At 37.3% G+C, this 22736-nt stretch overlaps 1 protein-coding gene across 5 annotated transcripts in view; it reads right to left on the reverse strand.

Annotated features, from left to right (window-relative positions):
- SCEL (sciellin) overlaps positions 1 to 17057 on the reverse strand; it is a 61944-nt gene extending 44887 nt beyond the window's left edge. For 4 of the 5 annotated variants that reach the window (XM_061445246.1, XM_061445245.1, XM_061445244.1 and 1 more), the window contains exon 1: positions 647 to 812. The gene's annotated coding sequence lies outside the window, so the exon portion shown is untranslated. Of the gene's footprint in view, positions 1 to 646; positions 813 to 16982 lie in introns of those variants that run through there. The other variant, XM_061445243.1, reaches the window with a different exon arrangement.
- Between the last annotated feature and the right edge of the window lie 5679 nt (positions 17058 to 22736).

The raw sequence follows: 22736 nt of genomic DNA on the forward strand, positions 1-22736 counted from the left end.
GGGGGGGTGATAATTTTAATTGGGTTTTTGGTTGGGGTTGGTTTTTTTTTTTCAACTCTTTCACTTTTCTAGATTTTTAGTAAAGAAACCTTCCTACTTATAAATGAGTTCACGTCATGTAAAGGAATTTTATTGTATCACAGGACAATGGGTACTTTTGCTGTCTCTTTTGCTAAGGTGGAAATGAAAACAACCTGTTGCAAATTTTTTTCTAAAATTATACATGTGAAGCAAATTCAAGTAAATGAGGTTTTAATGCTTTTTAATTTTAGATAAGAATTCTAAAGAAACAATAAAAGTAAGGAGAGTGCAAAAAATACATTAAAACAGCCATTCGTAAAAAAGTGGTCTGAGCAGAGAGCTGGTCAGCAGGGAAATAGCATTAGAATAAAATATAATTAGCAATATAACATAAATAATGAAGTAATTAAGATAATATGGCCAAGAGAATATGTCAGGAATCTGAAATGAACCTAAAATGAAACACTTTGAGAGTTGAATTTTCACAGTCAAGTTCTCCACACTTCTTGAAAATAAGATTCTTTGAAACAGGATCATAAATTGGACACTAAGAAATTACAGAACACCTGAAAATGTAGGACTTTCCATGCATGGAATATAAACCCAGAAAAGTAAATGTCCTTACCCAGAAGTTAGTGTCCTAGAGCGGCTCAGTATGGTAAGTCAACCTGTAGATACCTGAAAATGAGGTACAGTCAGGGCAGACAGAGAGCTGAATTGTCCTTCCCCATCCAGCTGTCTGAAAAGTCAAGAGGTTTCTCCTTCAGAGGCTGAGTCACTTAAGGAGGAGGTAGGAGGTGTGGAAAAGGGTGGCACCTTGTAGAAATACCAGATCAATTAAAAGTACAGGTGAGTTGTTACACTTCTGTGCTTGCTGTACTTTTCAAGTGCAGTAGGGCTGGGTTTCACAAAATGAAATGCTTTCAGACCTTGAAACAAAAAACCCAAGCAATTACTATTTGGAAAAATATGCTGCAGTCATTTGGATTTCCCACAGAAATGTACATTGCAGAGTTACAGGGCTGACTCTCAGCCAAAGGGTTTCAGGTATTTTATGCAGGTGAGCATGAAGAAACACTATATTTCATCAAAGGAAAATCTGCAGAAGTGTCACACACACTGGAATCCAATATGCATTAAGCATTTGCACTGTTCGAGTATGTGGGCAGAGGCAAAAGATCTGGGGAGGGAAACTCTCCCACACGAGATTTTGTTGTAAGTCTCTCTTATCTGTGCCCATCTACATTCTCCTTCAGCACACGCAGTAATAAACAGAAAAGGGAGAAGAGACTACCTTCCCTTTTCTTTCCTTTCTTTAAAATGACTGCAATACATTTCTCTGTAGGCTAAGTGCCTTACTATTAACAAACACAACGGCAGGGAATCAATAACTTCCTTATAGGAATGCTATATACAACCCTATGGTTCTGTTTAAGATACAGAATCTGTTCAATGTGTTTTATACAAGCCCTCACTTATTTTGTATCTGGAGAGCTTTTGTAATTAAATATGTGAGATGCCATTATGCAATATGGTGGGTAACCTTTGGTCCTATTGTCTTTTGTGAAAGTGAAGAAAACTGACACAAGTTAACTTAGTTTCTCTTTAGCCATGTTTCTAGTCCTTGCTTTTGTTGATGGTTACATCCTCATAGGCTTGGTACTTAATAGCATCAAGTTGTCTAAACATTGGTTATATCTGATGAAACAGAGCTGATGAAGCAGAGCAGCAGGCAAGACAATACCAAGTATAAACTACTAACTACCACACGCTTCAGAATTAATGAATACAAGCAAGCAAATATTTCTGAACTTCATACATCTCATTTCTGTGTTTCTCAATGTGAAAAATACCTGTAGCGGTCCTGGCATGTTCAGGTACATATTTTTACATGTTTATCTTTTTATGATCAAGAAGAAAATGTTGCGACTGCATCTCTTTACAGACATGCTACAATTTTACAACTGTGACACACATGCCTCGCAAATGAAACAGATGTCTTTCTTCATGAGAAATGCACAGTGGGAATTAGCTTAATTTAATTTGTTAGCCCATATCAGAATTTGAATTTTGTCTCCCTTATTCCCCAGTTGAAGCACATACAGTATTCTGGACACAGATTTTTTAGCAGTGTCAAAAAAGCAATGCAAAAAGTAGAAGTGAGTATGTGCCTCTGTATTGACAACCAGTGATTTCTAACCAAAGGATGTAATTTACCTAATCACCACGCTGGGCCGTGCTTTACTATTGATTTATCAGAGCTGAAGGAATTTTTTTTTTTAGTTCAAACAGTAACAACAGTAACTCATTTCATATCTACCTATAACCATAATGCCTCTATAATCTGCTTGTTGAGAGTTGGCTACATACTCTGCTTCTTCTTGCCATTCTCTCAAGAACAAAGAGGAACTTCTCTGAAAAATATACAAACATAAATGGCCACATCTGAAGCTGATATAATGGGATATAACTCCTCCAAAATCATTCTGACAGCTTGATTTACATTAGCAGAGTGCATGGTTTGATATGATTTATGAGAGAAAACAAGAAATGTCTTAGAATTCCTCCTTACAAAAACTTCTCTTTTAGATTCATTAATAACAAGCAGTAGGGACACATTACTGATTAATAATCAGAGGTCGCTATCTCTTGCTACTTAGAACTCTAGCATATTTTGGAGGCCATTCCTAACAAGCTCATTTTAAATAGCGTAGGCTTATTGGTCATCCAAAGAATTCTTAAAATGCCTCCTAATAAACTGCAAGTAGGGGATGCTGAATTTTAAAACAGAGCACTGGCAGAAAAGAGAACATAACTGGTTCAGAAATGCCATCATTTAGATTTGAATAGCTTATTCAGTGTTACTAAATTTAATTTACATTTTTAAGTACAAAACATGCTTCAAAATATTACACTACCGCCGCATCCTTATTGAGCATTTATGTAGATTCACAAGAGATAGATGGGAATGCGCAATGACCCAGCAGACAACTTTTTGGACAAATACCATTCTCTGGCTCCTCCCAGAAAAGGAGGAATACATTAGTGAATGCTTTTTTTTTTTTCATATACTCAGTCCTCCAAAAGAGAAGTCCTTCAATACTTTAGACTTCCCAAGTATGACTGATAAACTATTGTTTTCTGGGTTATAAGATGCTATTATTATAACTGTCCTTCCAAAAGATTTTAAGATATTCTAGCAAGTGCTGTTTAAGTTTTTTAGTTTCAAGATAACAGGTAAAATAGCTACATTTATCCTATTAAGTTAAACATCCCAAAGCCCAGTCCCAGACAACAAGAGACAGCATGGTTTGTATCGATACCACTAAACTTACTTTCCAAAAAGAACCACATGGCCTCATCAATGGTCCTATTGGAAACAGTCAGGCTTTCTAACAGGAGAGATCCATGTACAAGGGTTTTTTCAGAGATAACTAATTGGCAGGAACAAAACTGTGTCAAGCACTGTGCATTATAGTGGGATGGACAAACAGAGGCTATTGCTCAAGCCCAGGCCCTACCCCTACTTATTTAACTAGTATGGTCTTACTCATTCATCTGATTTTTCCAAAGTGAATTGTGTTCAACACAAGTCATGGTAAAAATGACTAAAACCAAGCACTCTAAAACATATAGCTAGGTGTTGGCAATGGATGATGACCAGCTTCCAGACAGCATTTAGCAGGCAGACACAGCTAGTTAATGTAACTATTATTTGGGAGGTGGGTTGCACATCTGTGCCATCCACACATTTTTCTTGCTTAAGCCTGGTCTAAGATCACCTGTATAAGTAGGCAGCAGTTCTATCAGGTTAAGTTAAAAGGAGAAGGGTCATTTAAGGAAAAAAGAACCCAGTGCAGCCAATATAATACTAATTAACATAGAAAAGGAAGTGGTGCTCAAGCATAGGGTGACACCTTCCTTTTGAAGGTGACTAACACAGGACTGCTCCTCCCTTAATTCTCAGTCCAGCCCTACATAAAATAAGGGGATGCTTGGACTTGTGTTACCTCTATGTACAGAGGTACTTTTCACCCCTGGTCAAAATAATTACCCAAGGGAACATCTTGCCTGTGGGTACACCCTTACTAAGAGGTACATATGACTCAGAACCAGACTAGAAATGGTTGTGTGAACCCTCAGCAGCATTCATCACTGCAACAGAGAAGAGAGGGAGAAATAAGGAGTATGATTATTTTTTTCTCCATGGGCAGGTTACTCCTATAGGATTTCTGTAACTTTTCCTTGAAGATTCTGGTCCTGCTCCTAGACAGACATCTCAAAATAAAAACAAACTACAGATGGAAACTCCCTTTCTCCATGGCATCCTAGTTCATATTAAGGTGTGAATTTAAAGATATATGAGAAATGTCCTCGGCAGCCTTGCAAAGGGCAGCTACTCACAGTGCCAAGTACCTGAGAGCCATTTTTAAGAATTTTATTCCTCCCTTGGTGCTCAAAAAGTCAGAATTCCTCTGCTTAATCCACATGCAAGGCTCATCTCCAAGCATGTCTAATCCTTTCAAAGGACACAATGAAAAAACAACAGCCTACCAATTGGAAAAGTCATTTAACCTATTTCTAACCTCAAGTTCAAAGAATTTCTCATTTTGACAGCAGCCCATCTTTACCAGCAGACTACTTTAACCACCAAGTTATAAGATATTTTTCACGGGAGGGAACACAATTGCTACAGCTTTTGTACTCTCTAAATATTCACTGAAGAGAGAATAGCGGCACAGCCCTTTTACTATAATATACAGATATTGGTCTCATCAATGTCTAAATTAATATTTAGGTATGACATATGGAATTCTTCTTATATTGCATTTTTCAGAATTTTATAACTTGAGTAATTAAAATATATATAGAGAAAAGTAATTTTGTAATATCAGGTAGCAACAGCTGTTGTGCAAATGAATAACAAGTTAAAGACACTTTCAAGGTAAAGCCACTTTCAAAAGATTATGTTACTGTTAAAGTGAGTACAACATTTCAGTAAGTCTGATGCGACACAGCAGAATGCCCAAGGGATTATGTTGTGTTTTACAGATTAACTTTTTTCAGCCCAGTTTATATTTCCTATTGCTATTGCAGGTTGCCATTCCTGGGGAAGACCTTTCAGCTGCTTAAAGTAAGGTATGCAATCTGTTGTTTAACCGCACCTTCCTGAATACAGGAAGCAGCACTGACAGGGCTTTTTCATATGCATTTTTTAAATGTGACGTGCAGACATATTTTGCAGCCCATTGTTCTCCCAAAAGGTGTGGCAAAGTTCATAAACTAAAGAAGGAAATAAAAAATGCTATATATAGCATGTAAAATGTCTAAATCTCTTCCCACTTCTAGTTGTCACAGAAAATGGCTGAGCAGTGGCTTCTGTTTTCCTTTCTAGATTTCTTGGCAGAGAAAAAAGCTAATCATGGCAGATCCACAATCTCCAATGTCAGTGGGCCTGATTTGCCCACAATTTGAATACCTATCTACTCTGCAAATGAATGAAATATCTTGCCGAAGCCTCTAAAAGCCTGGTCCATAGTATGCTAACCTTGTGTATCTTGATCTTGAACCACTACTGTTATTACCTTACATAAAGAACACAAAGCACCACTGATAAAATCAGTTATCTATAGAAAATTGTGCTAAAAATACAGCTAAATCAGGTGACATCTATGTGGTACCAGCTGAATGGCTGTAACCAGCTTTATAGTTTATGTTATTGATAAATAGCTTATTTGTTAATGAATTTTCTGTTATCTGTTAATGAATTATCCGAATTACTTTTCTCTCTATTTTAATTACTCAAAAGAACTTTCATATGGGTGGCTAAAGAAATGAAAATCATGTTCTGACCAATAGTAGTGGGAGTGTGAGAATTATGATTAGATGTGCTTTTTTTCATCAAAGAATAAGAAAAACTATAATATCCCCATCACCTAAAAATCCTCACTGGGAGACTTCTGTAACAGAAGCAAGTGTCGATCTCAGGGAAAGCCATCTTGTTAGAAGATGTTAGAGGAAGAGAAGATAAGGGGAGGAATCTTCTTCCTGCTCCCTATCTTAAATATTCTGATAGGAACTAATTGGTCATGGGCACTGTAAGTGCATAGGAGACACACCACATGCACACACCCGAGGCTGTTCTTTTTATGGTGCAGATAAGATGAGGTATCAGATCTGCCCCATAAAATGATACCCATGTGAGTTACTTCAAATTACACCTGTCTGATAGACTGCATTTCTCTCCTTGTCCTGGTATTGTGCTGGGATTATCTGCTAGGGCCAAGAGGTCTTTTCTCTGCAATGATGATCCTTTTTTCTATTATTTAGATCAAATTAGTTGACTGAAAACTTGATTGTCATTTGAAAACCTATGTGGAAATTTTGTAGCAATCACAAAAAAAAACAACAAAAAAACCAACCCAAAACCAAAACAAAACCACCAACCCCCCCAAAACAGTGCACCAATATCCCACCTATTTAATGAAATCTTCATTTGACAGGTGGGCTCCACACTTGTGTTGCTGGCACACCTAACTGCTACGCATTCCAGCCAAATGTAACAGATTGTGATCCTGTTCTCTATCCACATCAAAGCTAAGTATGACCTTGGAAGAAAGGTAGGGATTTTTTTCCCATTCCTGGAAGATGCTGGCTCTGATACAGTTAGTACAGAACAGTTTCCTGTAGAAGAATTGTTAGAAAATGCATTCCAAAATCAGTAACTGCAGAAATAAGACAAAGGCAAGAAAATGGGAAACAGAAAGGTTCAGAGAAGTACAAAAAGATTATCAAAGATGCAAATTACTTCTCCACACCAGGAAAACGTATCAGCTTTTAGTGTGGTGAAGGGATATCTTAAGGAGGTATAAGTGGTCTAAAAAAATCACAAACGGTATGAAAAGGGTGGATTTCAGTTCCCCCTAATGCAAGAGCTATTTGGCATCAAAATTAAACTAGTAGGGAGAAAAAGGAAAATAGAAAAAGGAAAGAAAGAGGGGTGTTTCTTCCCACAGTATCTATATAACCCGTCCTTGCTGCAACGAAGGTGTTTGCAATACCTTGTGAGAAGCAACAGTTTATCTGCGTACATGTATCTGCACTTGTGTGTGTATGTAGGTGTGTACATACATAGATACTTATAAAACAGTTCAATGAGAAACAAGACAAGTTTGTAGAAGAGAAATCCATAGATGGTTACTAGGTAAACAAATTATACTTGGCTAAGAAAGACCCTACCATGCAAACTGATAGAAACCGTAAGGACACTTAGGGAAAGTAATTTGTATTCTTTCCCCGTTCTTCCACTCTTTCTTGAGCATCTACTTTTGGCCATGGTTGGAGATGATAGAATATTGGGCTAAATTGTTTTTTGGGATGAACAAGGACAGCTACTCTTATGTTATGCCCCCGTTGTCAAAATTTGTATAAGGCACATAGCTAAAATAGCATTAAAATTATTTCCTAGTTCTGTTGATGTGAACAATTGGCAATATAATCACGGTAATTCAGCATTGTTATTTTAGTTTCTTCAGACTGAATTTTTTCTCTAGTTACATGAGAAATGTGGAGAGTAGATATATATTTAAATATAGAGAACCCTGTATTTTGTTAGCACATGTTTAAGACCCTTTCCTTACTCATAAATACCTTTGCAGTCAAATAGTATTGCTCATCTGTTCAAATAACAGATAAAACAGAAGGCAGATTTATGATATGTGTCAAAATATAGGTCACCTGCAGGAGTAAAATAGAAAAAGTAGCACAGAAGTGTCATCTTCCCTCCATGTTCCCCTCTCAGCTTCTCTAGAGAAGAATTCAACTGTCTCATTGTCCTTGCTTACCAACAGAAGTAGTAAGATTTCCAGGTATATTCCAAAGAATAAATTTCAGGTACAGATTTCAAACAATCGCAAACAGAACTATGTTAAAAAAAAAGAAAAGAAAAATCTCCTAAATTAAGAGACCTGCATGTAGGGCTTCATGGCCTAAGACACTGAAGAAATAACTGAGCTCTCTTGTCTTTACAAAATACTTGTCCTTTGATATAAATTGGCTAATAGACTGCTACAATGGTGAGAAAGTTTGTGCATTTTAAGTATCAGCTCTCCTTCCCTTTTATTCTGTGTAAATTATATTCTTCTGAATAATTGGTTTCAAAACTGTGAGTACCCTGGAAAGAATGTTGGCAGAAACAATCTTTTGCATGAGTTTTAATGTTCTGTACCCAAAGAATTGAGCTGAAGATTTTGTTTGTTTGTTTTTGTTCCTGTGGTTATTAAGTGTAATGAAAACAAGGCTGGGCTTTAAAACTGGACAGTTTCAAAATAATTTGGGTCATATTACAAAGGAAAGATCAGAACAGATTATAATTATCTGAATGTAATCATAAAGTCTCAAATCAGTTCCTGACGTTCCAGATCCGGCAATGGTGCTGTAGGAGCATACCGTGAAGAACCCAATAATTTCAAGTGTTAGTTGCTCTGGATCCTTGTGCAGGCTATTAGCCTGAGAAAAGGAAATGTTAATTAATGCCTAAGTAAATAATCTGAATTCTACTCAATAAAAGGAGAAACCAAACTGGTGACAGCTATTTTCAAATACTCGTTTCCTCAGAGCTGGGCGAGACTTTCCATCATAGGCCCTATTTAACAAAAAAGCTAAGCTACATCAAAAGCTAGGCTCCTACCTCTATATTTGTCTCTTAAGACATCCCTAATATAATCTCACCCTAATGTAGGTGACTAAAGTAGGTCAGAGCGTTGGGCTCTAAAGGTTACTATTTCTCCCCACTTTCTTGAAAGGGAGCCTAAGATGACAAGTCATCTATAGGCATCTACACCGTAAACACCTAGACATGTCAGATGAATCCCATATAATGGCACGATTTCAAATAAAATCCCTGCCTTTGCAGAAAGCTATGACTTCTTGCCAAATTAAAAGGAAAAGGAAACAAGCATGCAGACTCTTTTTTCCTCTGTGTCTGGACAAAACTCAAGTCGCAAAGCTCATTCTGCAGCCTCAGCAATACTGCACCTATACTACATCAAAATTTGTCTCATTCTCAAGCAAACTGCATGTCCTGTGATGCATGGTAGAAAACAGCTTCCCTACTGCACCATGACCACTTACACAAAAAGTGTGACAAGGAAACTATAATCTGGCCATGTGGGAGTCCGACCCACAGAGAAATTGCAAGATGAGAGGAGAGAGAGAAATCAAAAAATCATTGTGCTTTCCTGGGAGACACTTCCTTCTATTTTTAGAAGAAATACGCCAGATCTTTCTGGATTTGAATCCTCTAGCTGTGGCAACAGTAAGACTTGAATTTTGGGGCTTAGCTACTTTACTTGTCAGTAACTTTATTTATTCTACTCAAACCCATGAGCTGCAGACGGATAATAAATGAAGTATAAATGAACCTCTAAGCAGAATGTCCCTAGCACTGTGCCTAAATGAAAGTATTTGAATCTCCTTAATTTTCATTTTGACATATGCAATTCCTCAGAATCTTTGAAACTTTTAAACTCGTACTGCTAAACTCAGGTTGAAGCAGAAAGCTCCAAGTTAGAGAGCTGTGTTGTAGCTAAATTGGTTGGGTGTGTGAAAACAGCCATCACACACTGGAGAATAAATTGCTGGGTTTGGTTTTTCTTGATTTGCAAGTTGCTATAAGAGGTGCTTGTTTCCCAGGGAGTGGTGAAAAGTAGGGGTGTGTTAAACAGGTTTAAGAACATTTTAAAGAGACACTGTCAGGTTTGAGATGTAATAGATTTTGTGTACCTTCTCCTTCCTTCCAAACAAAATTTTTTGTTTCTGTGGTTACAAACAGCTAAGCTGCACCCTACCTCTCTATTTGAGTGATACTGCAAAATCCAGTGTAGCAGTTACATGTCACACTGGTCGCTCTCTCTGTCTTTTTTCCATCAGTCAGGAAATGAAACTGCCAGAATTGTTCTTTGCACTCCTTGGAGAGCAGATTCACATGCCATCAAGTTCAGACAATAAAATCTTGCAGTTTTCTTTAAATATAGATGTGGTCAGAACAAGCAACACTTGGATAAAACTATTTCTCCGCTCACAGTGGTACAGAAGTTATTTGCTAGTGTTGCTGGGGCCACTACTTTAAGGTCTGAAATAACCCAGCCCAAAGTCTGCTTGTAAGTGCCCAGGACCCTTGCAAAAGTCACATAATTTTGAACCTGAATTTTCATATTTTTTGTAAGTTTTACATGAAGAACGGACATAATTTAACTCTTTTATACACATAGCATTGGCTTTGAGCCTTGGACAACTACCTGGTATTTTCTCCTTCTGAGTATCTTACTGTAACTAAGGATAATTCTAATTGAAAATGAGAGCAATCTTTCTTAAACAGATTTCACAAGAGATGACTGGAATATCCACTTCAATCCCTTGCTTAGTGTAGCAGCATAGAACTAGCAGAGAACAATGTAAATACATACGTCAGCCTGCCATTACTGCAAATAACACTGAAGACTTTGCTTGGAAGGATTCAACCTCAGTCTCAAGGAAACATTTTTAAATCACATTTTTCCTTCAGCTTGTAAATATGCTAAATTTTGGATCTGCCCCATGGCATAATACTATAATGTAACATTCTGTGTAACAGAAACATTCAAGACCAAAAGGTCCACTATTTGATCATTTGAGAAGACACATATTTTAAATTCCTCCTTCCTAAGTTAGTAAAAGAGCACCATGGCACACACAAAAATCATTTTTAGCTAGACCAAAACTTGGTCCATGAAAAGAGCACAACCAGGATATGACTTGCAAGTGCCATTGTTTGGAAGAAGCAGAGCAGACAGAGACTGAAGTTTGGAAGCAGGTGACAAAGAAACTGAAGAAGAGCTGAAATAAAAATGAGGGAGCAAGATGATGAAGAGAAAATAGGGACAAGCAGAAAAGGATCTAAAATGTCAAAGATCAATCTGATCTCATATACTGACAATGCAAATCCTACAAGAGCCGTGTTCATGAAGGGTTTCAAGAACTGTATCTTTGTATATGAAGATTAATATTTCCTACACTTTTTGAGCAATGATAGAGTGTTTGTATAAAAACCAGAACAACTCTTTCCTCAGAAATTTTGCATTTTTTAGAAAACCTGCAATCAAATGAAGAAAGACAGGATGAGCAGTGATGTCACATGAGAACTATTTCATGGCATGTCAGCTATTCCTTCCACATGGCTTGTGATTTGGGCAGAATAATGAATGAATTATGCTCCAGAAGGAGCAAATAAAAGCAAACATATAGGCTGAGAAGGGATGGTTGCTTGTCTGCAAACAAGAAAACACGGAATTTGATGACAATGCCACAAACAAGTAACCCTTAGAAGTTCATGTAATAGGCCAAGTTCAATTATATCCTCCTAATACAATTTTTCTCAGGGTTTTCAGAGGTCAGTCGAAGGTATAACTGTAGGGACTACCCGTTCAGGAAACACCACAGAGATTGTTATGCATCAGTCATTTATCTAACTGTACAGTGCAGTGATCCAGTAAATCAGTGTTGACAATAGGTTTTGCAGTGAACAGGGAGGGTGCGGTTTCATTATCAGTTTAAATCAATCTATTACCACATTCCCACCAAAAGGAATAGTTGTGCCTTCCCTGTCCTGCCTTTGACTGTGCTCTCCATGCTCTCCAACTGGTCCCTTAGGTCAGAAAAGTACTGCATTAGCTTCCCTCTCACCTACAAATCACACCTAGCTCAAATCTCTGCACATACGCACATATTAAAAACATAACTGGGTAATGTGGGTAATTTTCCAATTATTACCCATTAATCTTCTTTTCCTATGGAAAATTTTTTTCTGATCTCAGTATTTGTTTTCATATTAGTGGTCTTTGGTATTTTTCAGGCACAACTGGGAAGGGTGAATCTTGAGGATGGGATTTAAGTGACAGGCACCTTTATCACTTTAGGTATTAAGGAAGTCATCTGAACTCCAAAGTAGTCAATGACTCAAAAGAAAAAATGACGTACTTTCTTATGATTCTCCACCACTGCTCCTGAAGACAGACTGTACTGGATTTGGCTGGGATAGTTTTCCTTATAATACTTCGTACAGTGCTGTGTTTTGGACCTGTGACCAAAACAGTGCTGATAACACAGGGATGTTGTAGCTGTTGGTGAACAATGTATCTTCACAACATCAAAGATTTTTCTCTTTCGCACACCACCCCCCCCAGCAAGCAGGCTGAGGGTGCACAAGAAACTGGGAGAAGACACATCTGAGATAACTGACACCGACTGACCAAAGGGATGTCCCATACCATTTGATGTCATGCTCAGAAAGAAAAGCTGGGGAAAAAGAAGAAAGGGTGGACATTTGGAGTTACAGCATTTGTCTTCCTTAGTAACCATTACGCGTGATGAAGCTCTGCTTTCCTGGAGATCACTAAAAACCTGCCTGCTGATAGGAAGTGGTGAATGAATTTCTTGGTTTGCTTTGCTTGTGCACATAAAATAAATCTTTGTTTTATTCTCTTTAAATCAACCCATGAGCTTTCTCACTTTCACCCCACTTTTACCCTTTGGATGAAGATGATGAGTAGTATTTGCCCCAGTATTAAGCCCTGGGATATGCCACTAGTGACTTCCTCAGATTAGATTCAACCATCTAAAGCACAGACCTTCCTTCTTCTTATGATGTGTAACAATTTCTCTTCTCCCTAAAAGGTATGTACACTCTAAGTTCCTACTTCCCCACAGCAAAGACCAAGCCAGAATTAATAGCTTTGAAAAACAGTCCAAGCTCTCTCTCTCTGTAATTACGTACATCTCTTCATGGGACAGCGTTAACCTGCTTCCTTCCTCTTTTTATCCCATCCTTGCCACATCCCATCTCCGAAAGCCATGGTAGGTAGAAAAGATTAAGTGCTTCCTTGAACTCTTCACTTAATAACAAACAAGAAGGAAGGAGGTAATCAGCCATATATTGGCAACTCTGTAATTATAAAGTCAATGAAATGTAAACTAACTCCACTTCTGCCTTCTAATTAATTTACTGTAATTAATAAAATGTACTGATTTATTTTCATTCTTTTGTTGCAACAGAGATGACTATTACAAAGTTTGAGAAAAAAAAAGAAAAATACAAGCCCAAAACCTGAAATTCATACACAGAGAATGTTTAAATGTCAGTATAAATCTGTACTTGAAGCTAAGTAGTTGAACGTAATAAACAGGCATATTATATTGCAATGCTTCCACTGAGGCAAATAGGATTTAGTCACTTGCAGTTTTGTGCAAGTAATAAAGGTGTTGCTCTGTGATGAACATCCAAGCTAATCTGAATACACAGGCACAGGATCACATCAGCAGTAGTAATATGAAAGGAAATTCCATAGCAGCTTTGATTTATTCAACAAGGTACAGAATATGCATTCAGGCAAATATATGACCACACAGTAGAAACAGACCTATCATAGATAATGTACAGATGAGGGAAATTTTAACCACTGCTTTACATATTTTAATTCCACAGTAAACTTTGTGTTTGTAAAAAACAAATACCAGTTTACTGAGCTTAAATATGGTCATGGACAAAATTAATGTTCCACATGACAAACTTTTTTTCTACAGTTGTCATAAGCAGTGTGCATACTGACAGAGGAGTCCTAGCTCTGGCCCCTGGGCTGTTCATGCAGAGCCTCTAAACACAAGCTAGCCGCATGTCCCTTGTATTACTTTCTCCTCAAATTTTCTTTAATGGAGTGGTCCTTAGTCAGTACTTTGAAGTAATGATGGTGGACACCCATCTGTCTCTGGTTCCAGATGGATAGAGCTCAGAATAAGGCACCTGCAAGCCAGATGTTACACATTTTCTTCCCTCACTATTTTTTACTGACCACTCCTAGGTGACTGCACAAACACAAAGAGAATTTCAAGTGGCTCCATATTCAGGGGTCTCTAACCTCATGCATCACTTAAGGCAGGCAGAGGCAGCCTGACTCAGACCTTTGCATGCCCGTGGAAGTGGCAAACAGCTCACTGCATCCTCTGCTTATGTGTGACCTTCCCCGAATTGTTCTAATGCTGTTGAGACCTCCATAGGCTGTCCCCATAAATCCAGGGAGAAACTCGGGACTAAGGCAGATGCAAGTTCTGAAATCCTCACAAAACAGCACCAAATACAAGGGGTTAGATTATTCCCTTGTAACAGATATGAGGAGCTATCTAGTAGATAGGGATTGTCAGTACATGTGCTTTGATATGACCAGGTGTGAATATTTATGGATCTTGGGCTGGGGTTTGCCATAGCTATTGCTGTCTCTGCCTCCCAGACCTATGCAGTGCCTCCAAGTCACAGCACCTAGTACATTTTGTTACCCCAAGGCTTCAAGGAAGGATCAGATTTGAAAGCTTCTGCTATATTTTGGAATCACTCAGTACAACAGACAAAAAAAATCCGTGAGGTTTTTTTCATTATTTCTGGCACCACAAGATGAATCTTCAGGAGGCTGCTCAAGCTGTATGAACAGATTTATTATCATATCATCATGCTAGAGGAAGAGCAGTGCCTTTACTTCTGACTGCAGGTCCTTGCACCTTCTTCTGAGCTCTGGGCTCTGTCAGAAACAAGTTACTGCCCTGTGTGGTGTATAGGTCTGATCTAGTGTGTCCATACCTCTATAATGCAAAAAATTTAAAGTACTAGTACCCTTCTTTCCACCAGCCTTCACAACAGAGTGACTGAAAATAGGATAGAGCCTTTGAAACATCGAAGTTCAGGTTCCCCCTCACTTTTAACTCTAATAATTAATTTAATTGATTCAATTTTCCACACTCTCTCTCAAAACCCAAATATTTTCATCCAGACACTCATTAGCCCAAAGATCACAGGATAGGACAATATACACAAGCCTGAAGATGTTACATACTGCTAATTTCATTTAATCACAATCTATTAAGTATTTACATAAATACAATCCTACAAGGAAGTATGGTTTTATTTTCCCAAGGGCAGTTCCTTGAAGGAAGATAGGGTAAGAAATACTAAACATATAATTACAAATTATTACTTAGAGGTGAACATACTAATTTTAATTATATTGGGTAATCTTGAGGCTTCCCAGACTTTTCTACCTGTGCTAGTTTATAGCTGCTTTTTGATATTGGCATTACTTGTTTTCTCCCATAACAGAGTCATACCTTCCATTCCCTCATAAGAACATTGTTTCAGACCCACTCTGCCTGAAGTAATATGAAAACTCAGATAGTCTTCATCTTATGGAGCAATTGCAGAGAATAAACCAGCCCTCACCTGACTGATCCAAGACAAAACCCTACCCTCTTCAGAGGTTGCCTTCTGCAGTGCAGAGCTACATCCACAACCATCCCTTCTCTAATTTACATCTACTACCAGGTGATTTTAGGATTCAAACTAAAGCCAATCTATGCTTCAATGAAAGAAGCTCTCTTTCAGGAACAGGGCTCTTCAGTAGCAACAGATAACATAGTAAAATAGTGATGTTCATTCTCTGCTCCACGTATTCTCCATTTAAAGCACTATTCAATTAAGATTATTTCAGAAATAAGGAGAATTTTCCTGTAAATATTTTTTTTTTTCTATTCAAGTAAGAAGATTGCACAAAAGAAACTGGCCCAGACTTAAGCCATTCTGTAGCTCAAAGTTCACAGTAATATTCACAGTGGAAAAAAATAACCCAGTATTTTAGAAAGGTAGTTCTGCTAGAAAACTGATGACTTATAGAGTCCTATGCACTTAGTCTTTTGAAAGATTTAACAAATTGTTCTATACAATGAAATTTAAATCCAAAGCTGTAACTCAAAACCTGCAGCCCAACTCTTTTCTCTCTCTCGAGAATAATGTAAATTCCATAGGCAGGCAGTTGTATTTGCAGCTCTCTAGCTATATCCATCTATGCTGTGTGTAGGTACTTGACTGGTTTAGAGCAGCAAAACCAGGTGAGGAATATCCAGAGGTGATACTCCCCTAACAAATACCTGGGAAGAGTTTGGTGCAACACATGTTTTCAGAGGCTGCCTAACCCAGCAGTCAGTGCTGAGCAATTCAAAAATCAGAGTTGCTGCAGATGCTTTATTATAAAGTAAATATGATCACAGCTGGTGCAGTAGCAAGGGATCTCTCTTCTTTTGTTTATAGTTCATGACATGCTGTTTCCTTTGTGATTTGCATCCGGGAAAAGAGGATGGCCGCAGCTGTGCTGCTTTCTATCTAACAAACCAGTTAGTACACTGTCTTGAGTGAAAGACACTGAAGTTTTTTTGTCTGGGCATTAACTCATTTATATTTTGCATGTGGTCAAAGAGAAAGCACAAGGGAAAATCAGGAGCTGAAGACTTTTTTCCTAAAGAAAATGCCCAAACCACAAATTCTGATAGCAGGAGGTTCCATCTCCCTACACATCAGATGCTCAGAGAATTAACCTTCCTGTGTTTTTCACGTGGTGCCTGTGGTACAACTGTCATTCAGCTATTTTGTGGTAGTTGTAAGAACAGGTAAATAAGCAGAATTGCTGCATCTAGATTTTGCTACAATAATGAATAAAAAACATAGCTATCAGAGTTACTGCCATACTTGTGTTGTATGAAGTTCTGTTTGAGATAAGCAATACCAGTAATTTTTACTTTTTTGTAAGCATATGTAACACAAAATATGAGCAATTTATTTTGTCTTAGAGCATGAGATTTAAAAACATCTCTTGTACTGTCTATATATGCTTGTATCTGCCCATAAGCCTCCTGCTACATTTCACAAGGTAGATCCATGACTTGTGTCTTCAGCCTCATGAAAAAAAAATAAAAATCTCATAGCTCAGCACTAAAATATCTTTTTCCTTCCTGCAGCACAATTGAGTTTTTGAATCCTCCAGTTCTGTTGGTAAAATTTTATAAAGTGTGAGAAGTACTTTATAGGCTGATATACATGGGGAAAGACTCACCAGATGAGTCCACCTCAAAAACTTCCAGGTCGTTTAGCTACCCCCTTTTAGACTTCATCTTGAGCACACAATTGCTTGCGAGAGTGATGAATGCTTTCTAAATGACCATGGTGCGGCTCTTTTTATTTTTATGAGTTAATTTCTCTTCAGTTAACAACAGAACTCACACAAAAAATTACATCCACAAGAGGGATTCTAACGGTTAAAACAGATACCCGATCCTCTTGTTTCTGAACAGATCATGCAGCAAAGACCGTATTAGACACTTGACAGCATTTAACCTGTAAGCTAGTGGAAAAACCTTTTTATAAAAGAAATAGTTAATCTTATTATACCCATTTGCTTATTTGTAATGCAGATTCCCTAAAAACTGAGACCGATACTGATTTGCAGTTTCTGATTCTAGAACTTACTTACAATTTAGTGCAATTTTCAATTTGAGCACTAGGTGGAAACAGAGCAAAGAAAATATCCGTCATGAAATCTTCAACAACAAATGGAAGAGCTTTCTGCAACAGACATCGCAGAAGAGAGAAATGGCAGCTTAAACCTGCTTCATTTTACTGGGGATATCTATCGTCATTTCTTGCATACAAGAATAAGAGAAAATATTCTCCTTGGTGTTCTTAAAGTTGATTTTTAAATTTGCTTTCTGACTTGCTTTAAATGTTGCGATACATGTGCAGATACATGTCAGAGTGCTCAGATATATTTCTATTGATTGATATTCAAGCATTTCAGTGGAAATTTGCACCTGAATTAGCCATGTAGCAATTTTTCCTCTACTGCTATTTCAGTTTTGAAACACTTTAGGCTGAACATATGTTCAGACTGAGATGCTTTTTTTCTGCTGCCATTTGCTTGTCATAGGTTGTAAATAAATAGAATAGTGAAAATATAAATGAATGCTTTCCGCTCATTTGCTGAATGCTTATGCAACAAGGAAAGTACAGCTAGAAAAGTCACCCTAATTTTACTTCTTTGTATAACCCAGTTCCTGGATATAAAAATTAATTTTATTTCAATTCTATTTTTTTTTATTTTTTTTTTAGCTCAAGAAAGAGAACTGCAATGATATTTAGCTTTGGATGGTAGCCATCTTTTAGATATCATGTTGCTTGTGGAAAACTCCAGACAAATCCATATGCAGAATGCAACTGCAGCAATATCCCAACAGAAATAAGGAGGGATGATGCAGCACTACACTGGAAACCACAAAGCAGAACAGAGTTGCACAAGAGCAATGCTGGTCCAAGCATGCGTGGTCAGGATGGGACATCCCAGCATTCTCATCTTACTTCCAAGAAATGATTAATCTTAGTGTAAGATCATTCATATGAAAAGATACAGTCATGACTTATACAGCCTCAAAAGAGGCTGACCTAGTCATCCCCCACCACTTTCGGTACTGTCCACAGAGCTTGAAAGGTCTGGGTTAAGAAGCTGGGATAGTAGCATGGGACATCTCTAGTTTTATTTAGAGTTCATGATATGCTGTTTCATTTCATGATTGATACTCTATTTATATCAAGAATTAATACATAACAAGGTGATGGGTTTCCTGCAATATTTTCACTTCTTCCAGATTCTTCTTAATTTTTTAATTAAAACATTGGTGACCACTTGTTTTATTTCATTCTGCATGTTTACCCAAGTTCTGCCTCTTTGCCCACCTTTTAATGCCATAAGAGGGCAGATACTAGATTCACAGGCCAGTTTTACAAACAGTTTGGAACAGATTTCAACTGCCTGAGGCGACTTAGTCAAATGGCTTGGATGCCAGAGCTAGTACTCATACTGGTGGAATGCAAGTCAAAATCTTAAATGAACTTGAAACCTGTTGAAGCCTAGGGAGTAACTAAGTCTGTTGTTCCCAATCCAAGTAAATAGAACCTTCTATCTACTGGGTAGATATATTCGCTATGTTAGATTTAATGACTTAGAGTACATTTTGTAAACTCTGTAGGAACAAATGCTGAGCTAAACTCAAAGAGTAAATATCAAGTAAGTGCAGAAGGCCTATTGTCTGTATTCGTGTCTGTGATGGGTGTAAGGAAGCTTAGATAAGGCATGATATAAATGCAGTTATAAAGTAAAACCTTCGGGTTTGGAAGGGGTTTTAGGATTCAGTTCCCGTTGCCATTGAATTAAACCTACCAGTGGGATACTGTATACTTCCTCAAAACTTTTTGAAAATTAAAAAAAAAAAAAAAATATCTGTAGAGCAAAAAGTGTCTTAGCTCTTTGTCCCTCACAAGATGTCTCAATTCTTATCATTAAGGTCATTTTTTAGAAGAGAAAGCATGTGTTAAATTAGCATGGAAATCTTGCAATACAATAAAACAAAGTCATCTTTCACTTACAACTGAAAGGTAATGAACTCGTAAATAAAATATAGCAATTGCTAAATGCAGAATAGCAACACAGCTTTAAGAAACCAGGTTCTATATTATTTCTCCTTGAAACAGTGTCAGAAGACACCGTCTTTGATTTGTCCTATTATTCCAACTCTGATAAGTATGTAGGACCTGGATTTTATAACCATTGGACTTTTTAGTACAGTCTAGCTACATGACTGAATAGTGTCCTGATGCCAATTTAAAGAAGTTATGCATCAGTGCTGAAAGGAGAAGAGAAAAGAACATTTCAGGACATCAGAGCTGAGATTACAGATGGGAGAAGTTAAGCGGAATTGTTACTTATAAATTAATCAGAGGTTATATGAAAAAGTCCTGGGGTAATAACAGTTGGACTTGATGATCTTAAAGGTCTTTTCCAATCTGTTTGATTCTATGATTTTATGAAAACACTGAAAGTCAAACACAAAAGTTCTTTTGTTTTAAAAAATTTATTTCAAATTAGTTTCCATTTCCAAGTTCCACAGGTAAGCTTATTGCTATAATATGGACTTACCAATTTTGGCACAGAGTTTTCCAGATGCAAAAACTTCCACTGCTTATAAAGCTGCTAAGTCCACTCAACAGAGGACTCCTAATGTGCCTCTGGTTACTACTTCTTACTTAGCTAAAATCCCTCTTCTGCCATGATTCAAATTTCAGGTGAGAGCTGACTGAAAGTTTGCCTCTGCTGTACTCTATCTTGCTGGCAGTTGCTGTTGGTGACTGAAAGTGTTACTAGGAGTGGTTTTGGCTTCGAATAGGATGGTTGTGAGTCAACATGTGGGATAAATCCAGACATGCCCAGCTTTCCTCCTGCTCTGTAAACAAAGTGATTGGATACAGAAATCTGACTTTGATGATCTTTAGATGCTATAAATATACCCGCCTTTCTGACACATAAAGACTGTCTTCATACTGAGCCCAATAGGCATGTGACACAGGCTATTTTTTGAGGCACTCTAAATTGCAATGACTTCCTTGCCTGCAAGGTCAAGCATGAGTGATAAGCATCAAGAGCAAGATCTTGGCTGCTCTAAAGCCAAGAGCAAAATCCTATCAATCTCAACAGAATAATGGTATTGTCCCAAGGAACTGCACACCACTTTGGAGGATGCTTCCCACAGAGTCCATTTTCTTCCTCTCCATCTTACTCTTTTGGCCACTTTGCATCTTCTCCCATTTTTGCTTCCAGCCAGTTTCTTCTAGCAGAAAACTCCTCACAACAAATTTCCTTGTCCTGTTCCCACTGTTACCTCAAACAGACTGCATTTATATTCTGGTTTGGTCAAATTAAATTCCAGCTAATAGGGTAATCTCAAATCCTTACACACTTTTTTTTTTTTTTCAGGTAAATTACTGCATTGAAGTCATTCAGCTGAGTTCTTTAGAGCATGTCTTCATGCTATTCATTATGCGGATAGTAATTTGCTCTCCTGGGTTAATATCACACATTACAAATCTTGGCAGTGTAGAATATCTTCTGCAGACAGACTGGATTTTAAGCACATGACCAGCAGGATTCTGTATTCATTCACTGAAGCTACTAATTGCCACTGTAAAAATGGAATTGCATATATAAAATTTTAAAGGAATATATTCCATAGACAAACTTTTGCAACAGAAGACATCAGGACTATTTGTTTCAAATGTATGAAAATAAGCTGGTTATAGACAGAAACAGACATACACTGCCATATTCTTTGCAGACTCTAATCCTGCTATCTGCAATAAACTGAACATACAGACATAAATCCAGTTTTCAATATGTTTGTAAGAATATTCAAGGACAAATGCAGACATGGAATTAAAGAAATAAGAAGACTGACTCTAGTGAAGACAGGATTTCTCCATAGTGTCACCTGCTTATCCACTAATGAATCTGTGGGGTTTTGTCCATGCAAGACTGTAGAATCACAACCAGGAAAGAGAACATTTTGATCTTTACCCTGACATCCTGCAAAGGCCATTGAACTGCTCTGAATTTTGTTTATGTTAGAATGTGTTTTTTTAGATAAAGTGGATAATATTATAATTAGACAGTGCAGTATACATTCTGCTTTGTCACAGATAATAGAAAACTTGTTCTTAGCAGCAATACTGCATCTGTAACAGTTATTTGCAGAATCTGTATGCAAGGCATAACAAAATTTGCTTATTACTCAAATCAGGCCATCAAACTGGCAGGCCATGGAAGAATTCTCAAATGGTCCTCAGTTCATTTTCCATCATCTTTTAACACTGTAAAATTTATTTGCTATTGGATCTTAAACAGCTATAAAGCAATCTCTCCCTTAGTTGTCAAAGAGTTTGACAGCCCTTGATTAAAACATAAGCATCTTAGATGCAGAGCTGCTGCTTCAAAGATACTTTTAGAAGTACAAGCAGAAGTCGTTTATCTGTGTAGCTTGCTTAGCTTTTGGAAGCTGGTCCTCAGCTTCATAACTAAAAGGCACTGAAAGTAATTTATTTTGGGCTCTGTATGCGCAGATGTATGCATGCATGCACAGACTAGCTACTTGTATTTTATTCAGTCACCATGTCAAATATCTTTTAGGTTATTTAACTAGACTGATGGACTGAATGATATTATTACAAGTAATTCTTGGATAGCATAAGCTATGACAATATTGTACAACCAAATAAAATAGTATCTGAGAATACTCAGTGGACAGTACTGAAAATACCACTTATACATTAATATATTAGGTTGGCACAATTATTTCCAATCAAACTAGTTCATAACCAACAGTATTTTAGAATATTTATCACACTTGATAATAAAAGCATAGTGAATTATTAAGTAGCAGTTTTAACAACATTTTAATAAGACAACAGTGTCTATTTAATGTCAGTTAGTGATGACTGTAATTCTACAAAACAAATACTGCCAGTGAGTCTGTGATTCTGGGATAGTAATTCAGGACATGTTAATTTTATAATGTTAGTTCTTCCTCACCCCATCAAAACCTTTGATTCAATACCCCTTGCAAAATGGCAGAAGTTCAAGAACATATCAAGGAGTGGAGAGCTTAAAGCACACGCAGTCACTAACAAGTATTGTCATGTACTCAGAGTAATTGTTACTAAAAAAAGGCAGCAGCTAGAAAGCAGCATTTAAATCCTAATTCAGAATAACTACATTAAGCATCTCTCTGCCCTTTTTAACTTGAGGTACATAAAAACATTTCCCTTCCCAACTGGAATGAAAGGAACTACTGAGGAACTCTTATTTACTGGCGTTTCCTCAAAGTACTGAAGAAATCACAACAGACTTCCAGTTGCAAGTAGACACAGCTTCTCTTTCATTGTATAAAACAACAATCTAAAGCCAAGTTGGATTTTGACTGATAACGCA

The sequence above is a fragment of the Pezoporus flaviventris genome, unplaced genomic scaffold (assembly GCF_033815535.1).
Source record: "Pezoporus flaviventris isolate CSIRO_AGI_PZ_B2104156 unplaced genomic scaffold, CSIRO_AGI_Pfla_v1 ptg000003l, whole genome shotgun sequence".
Classification (NCBI taxonomy): Eukaryota; Metazoa; Chordata; class Aves; order Psittaciformes; family Psittacidae; genus Pezoporus; species Pezoporus flaviventris.